Source organism: Neomonachus schauinslandi, chromosome 10 (genome assembly GCF_002201575.2).
Source record: "Neomonachus schauinslandi chromosome 10, ASM220157v2, whole genome shotgun sequence".
Lineage (NCBI taxonomy): Eukaryota > Metazoa > Chordata > Mammalia > Carnivora > Phocidae > Neomonachus > Neomonachus schauinslandi.
The window spans coordinates 68,393,254-68,399,054 of NC_058412.1; the positions used below are offsets into that span (position 1 = coordinate 68,393,254).

The 5,801-nt window shown below is 33.5% G+C and overlaps 1 pseudogene; it reads right to left on the reverse strand.

Annotated features, from left to right (window-relative positions):
• Positions 1–2,762: 2,762 nt before the first annotated feature.
• LOC123326142 lies at positions 2,763–2,890 on the reverse strand (annotated as a pseudogene).
• Positions 2,891–5,801: the final 2,911 nt, after the last annotated feature.

Here is a 5,801-nt window from a genome sequence, read left to right on the forward strand (position 1 = left end):
CTTTGGGAAGAAAACTGTATGGTAGTGTTGAAGCATTATTGGATAGATGTGTTCTTTGTGAAGAGCTTATCTTTCATGGTTTTCTCTGAGAGTGCAGCAGAGGCACAACTTCCATTTGGAACTCTGTTGTCAAGTCTAAGGGCTTATAAAAATGAAATCAACTCACAAGACCTTTTATAACCCATTACTTCAAAAGAATTAAAATATTATTTTTAAGGAATCTACAGAAAGTACGTGTTCTACTGTGCCTTCCTAAATTAGACTCAGTTCCAATGGTCTGATCCCATGAAAATAATAAAATTAAACTCCTTACCCACTGTATCCCAGATGACTAATAGAATCTGATGAGACAATTTGACAGCAAATTGCTTCATTACTCAATAAATGAAAGCTGTACTCATTGAAGGTCATTGTCCACTTTTTAATGCATATTAAGTGAGGAAATGTAGAAGTCATCAACCTTAGCTTTTTCAGAGACAGCTACCTTTCCTGCTGATAATTGAACCTACTTTATCCCTAAGGAAATAACAAATGAATGTTAACTCCCAGCTCTATTTCTGCATAAACAAAAAGAGTTCCATGCTTTGCCGAGATTCTAGTTTCTAAACCCCTAGAGCAAAGGGGAAGACTCATTTTGCCACCTGCAAGCAAAAATTGTCCAAATGAGAATCCTGTTACTTATTCAGCAATGGCTCTGGGAATACACTCCAGATGTGTTGAATCCCTATCAACAAACCTCTACCTACTAGTTTTATAGTTCAGCAATGCATTATTACCTGCCCTAGATGGTTCCCATTTCAAAAATGTTATGTAGTTACTGAACTCAGACCTACTTAGTATAAGTAAGTCTATACATTGAGGTTTGTGATCTTTCAAAAAAAAAAATGTTTTGTTCCATCTTCTAGTGGTTTTGACCCTTTCTATAAAAAATATCTTACCAAATATCTATAGAGTTCCATTCCTTAGAATTAGGCATTTCTTTCTTTCATTGTATTAGCCCATGTCCTGGAATGGGTGAACACTTTACATTCATAGATACTTAGAGTGAATTGATTTACTCTCTGGTTTTCTTTCACAGGAACCCAGAGCAGCAGGAAAGTAATTTTACATGGAGTCTACCCCTGCTGAATCTGATGTTTCTAATCACAAACAAATATACAGCAAAATGTTGGATATTTAGTTATCAGAACAGCAAGGAAAAATGATCTTCCAATATGGTAGAAAGAGCTGGGACAAGAAAATTTATTGGCACATTAATTCATGTGTGTTATTTTTCTATTCCCTCACCTCTAAAACACATGCAAATTCTAAGCAGGTAGCTAAACATTTAGAGATTTCTTCCCTTGGAGATTTGTACAAGGAGGAAAACACAAGCTTTATTTACCTTTGGTAAAAGTTTAATTTTATTACTCCCATGATCCAGGAGTTGGAATGGGATTGAAGGAAGAAAGAAAAAGCAGAAAAAGGAATGTGCTTGAAAGGAAGAAGAAAATAAGATTTTTTTCTCTCAGACCGTGAAGGTAAGAGAGATGTGTAGGACAAACATAGCAATGGGATTGTTGTCTTGAGCTTCTTTTTTCTTTTTCTTCTTTTTTTTCAGTTTTGGATGCCAGCTTACCATAACCTACAATTTACATAAGAAACCATGAATTTACTCCCTTATAAAATGAAAAATATGATTTTTCAGTATTTTAAATTAAAAAGCGCCTTCACATGCATTTCTCTTCCAATCATTCATTTAAAAATAAGTTGATTGACATTCTCCAGTAACGGATAAAAGTCTGTTCCAGGACTGGGGCAGGTAAAGTAAAAGAATTCTCTTGGAACATTTCATTGCACGAGAAAGAAAGGAAGTGCTAAAAGAATAATGGGGACCTATCAGAAGGACATAAAAGGATAATTTGAGCATCAGATTATATAATGAGTGGTGAATTACAATGTGTTCAGTAAAATAAGAATCTATGATTCCATACTGAAAAAAAATTAAACATTCTTAAATTCTTATATGGACTAGAAACAAAATAGAAATGATGAGCCAATGGATATTAAATATGGGGACAAATCAACATCATGTGACTGTTGATATAATGCAGTAAGAAAGACACCATATCACTTTGTGGTATTACTACCAAAAATAATACATAATCTGTATCTTACCATGAGGAAACATCAGACAAACCCAAACTGAGGTGACTTCAACTAGCTCATACTTCTGAAAAAAAATATTTTAGACACAAAAAGCAAGTCTGAGTTTCTATTCTAGATTAAAAAGACTAAAGAAGGGTGCCTGGGTGGCTCAGTCGGTTAAGCATCTACCTTCAGCTCAGGTCATGATGCCAGAGTCCTGGGACTGAGCCCCTCATCCGGCTCCCTCCTCAGCTGAGAGCCTGCTTCTCACTCTCCCTCTGCCTGTGTCTCCCTCTGCTTGTGCTCTCTCCCTCTCTCTCTATCAAATAAATAAATAAAATCTTTAAAAAAAAAAAAGACTAAAGGGTGGCTGGGTGATGGGCTTTGGAGAGGGTATGTGTCATGGTGAGCGCTGTGAATTGTGTAAGACTGATGAATCACAGGTGTGTACCTCTGAAACATAATACATTATATGTTTAAAAAAAGAGAGAGAGAGAAGATGGTAGGAAGGGAAAAATGAAGGGGGGGAAATCGGAGGGAGAGACGAACTATGAGAGACTATGGACTCTGAGAAACTGAGGGTTCTAGAGGGGAGGGGGGTGGGGGGATGGGTCAGCCTGATGTTGGGTATTAAAGAGGGCAAGTATTGAATGGAACACTGGGTGTTATATGCAAACAATGAATCATGGAACACTACATCAAAAACTAATGATGTAATGTATGGTGATTACACTTGATCTTAGCCAAAAGGCCGAGAAGCGATGTAATGTATGGTGATTAACATAATAAAATAAAATTAAATTAAAATAAAATAAAATAAAATAAAATAAAATAAAAAGACTAAAGAAACAGGACAAACAACTAAGGTACAATATGTGATTTGGAATCAAGTTCAAAAGTAGGAACAAAATAACTATAAAATAAAATTGGGACTATAGATGAAATTGGAATATGGACTATAGATTAGGTAACAATTGTATCAGTATTAAATTGTCCACTTTTGATAATAATAATATGGTTATACAGATAATGCCCATTTCTTAGGAGATACAAATGAATTACTAAGATGTAAAGAAGCACAATATCTCCAACTTATTCTCAGATAATTCTTATCAATAATGATAAAACAAATGAGACAAAAAATAATTTGGGTAAGGGATAAATGAGAGTTCGTGTACAATCATTACAAATTTTCTCTTATTTGAAACTACATAAAAATTAAAAGTTGCAAAAACATAGTGAGTTGGTGTTAATGGTCCTTAAAGTTTCCTTCCTTAAAACTTATGATTTTAGGAATTAGTTTCATCATGAAAATTTGTCCAGTATTTCTCCAGGAAAAAAAATCACTCCTTCCTCTGAATTTATACCCTTACAGCCCTCCTCATGTTCCATTAATTCACGATTTCAATAATTAATTCATCAGTTATTTATTGAGTACTTAGTATAAGTTGAACTGAAATAGACACTGGGAATCCATTATAAGAAAGAAACAAAATTTTATAGAGCTATAGCCTATCTTACTGTATTTTGAGTATATATCTCTTATTTGTTTACTAGAATTCCAAAAGTCTTTTAGAACCTGATCACTCATGAACATAATGTCTAATATTTATGTCAATTAAAATGACAATTGAAATATACTATATGTTAATTAATTGAATTTAAATTATAAATAAATAAATAAATAAAATGACAATTGACTATCCAGAATGTCACTTGTTTTTATTTTTATTTATTTACTTATTTTAAGTAGGTTCCACGCCTAAGGTGGGGCTCGAACTCATGACCCTGAGATCAAGAGTTGCATGCTCTACTGACTGAGCCAGCCAGATACCCCAATTTAACCTACTTAACCCACATTTAAACATACTTGATATAAAATTAAGATTATGTGATAAATTTATTTTATAGGTAAAGACAAAAATTTTGAAAAATTTTTGAGAGTCTGCAGTATAACATTATAAAGGAAGAAAAGATGTCATATGTTAGGAAGAAAATAAGGAAACTAATATTTATTGAGACTATACTGCATTCTAGAAATTGTGTTCAGCAGCATATACCAATTATTTCATCCATGCAACAGTTCCATAAAATAGATATTATTAGCTCCTTTTTACGGATCAAGAAACTGAGGCTTAGTACATTTAAGACGCTTACGTAGGTTTATTCATGTTTGTAAGAAGATTTTTTGAATTCAGGGCTATTAAACTCTAGATCATTCCACCATTATCCATTCTGATGACTTTTGGCCAGTCATCACATTTTCTCTTTGGAGTTGAGGGAGAAAAAGATGATATGTGGAAGGAGAAGTCAAAGAAGTGAACAAGTGTTCAGTTGGCCTAATAGATTTTTATATTGTTGTTCTCAATTATTTTTAATCCATTTACCTTTTACATTTACTGAAAGCATAATTGCTGCATGAATGTGTGTTTGTCAAAGTATATTCAGTGACTGGTTATCATGATCAAAATAGATTATACAGTTATTTCTTTTTGGAATAAAGAACAGAGACCTGGAGGTGTCAAGAAAATCCATAAATACAGTAACTCTTACATTTGTTAACTTCCAACATGTAAATGATTTTCAAATGAGGTTTTCTACAGATTTCAAATTCTGAAATCCATATATTTTTTCATATAAGAATAAATCCTGAATTAATTAACAGTAGATGAGTAAATTTTTACAGTATTATTCACTCAAAATTTCCAACAATATTTTGAAAGAGCAGGTATCTTACTTAGCTCCTTGATATGTGCAGAATTAGGTGCTTAAAAACAGGCAATGAGTGAAAATTAGTGAAAAAGAGTTCTACCTTTGCTTGGAAAAGAACTGAGCAGATGGCGTATTTCTCACTTCCCCAAAACCAGATCAACCTTCCATTTCACAGAAAGTGAGAAGGCAGTAGATGAGTAATGATGGCAAAGGAAATTGTCTTACATGTGGAATCACCTGATTCCCCTATCCTGGACATAGTCAAAGAAGGTCTGGTTGTGAGGTAGACAGATAGTCTTGAATTTCTAGAATAAATACAGAATGTAATTAAGATGTGTTTTAATTTCTTTGAGGCAGATATATTTGTAGAGAAAATATTTTGTAACTTAAATTATAACCATAAAATGTATCTCTCTTTTTATATATTTATATTTGATATAAAGTGATGCATAAGAGTAGAAATAGTGGGTGCCTGGGTGGCTCAGTCAGTTAAGTGTCTGCCTTCCACTCAGGTCATGATCCCAGAGTCCTGGGATCGGTCCCACATTGGGCTCCCTGCTTCTCTGCCCCTCCCCTGGCTCGTTCTTTCTCTCCCTCTCTCTCAAATAAATAAATAAAACCTTTAAAAAAAAAAGAGTAGAAATGATAATGATCCAGGGACAGAAAACCTGAAATCTTGTTTTTAGTCTATCAAAAATAAATTGGTGATTATAAGCAAGTCACTTAAATCTACCTCATCCATACTATCCGAAAATGAGAGAAACAGAATAATCTCTGTGATCCTTTCAGTCTTCAAAATTATTTGGCTTTACTTAACCAAACTGAAATCTCTGTGCCAACTGGTGTGCTGCTTCTTAGGAAAAATGAAAAAAATATATAGTAAGTTTTATGAATCAGATGAGAGAAAAACAACAAACCTAAGGCTAAGAATAATTTTGCACTGAAGTGATTTTTTAGGTCTA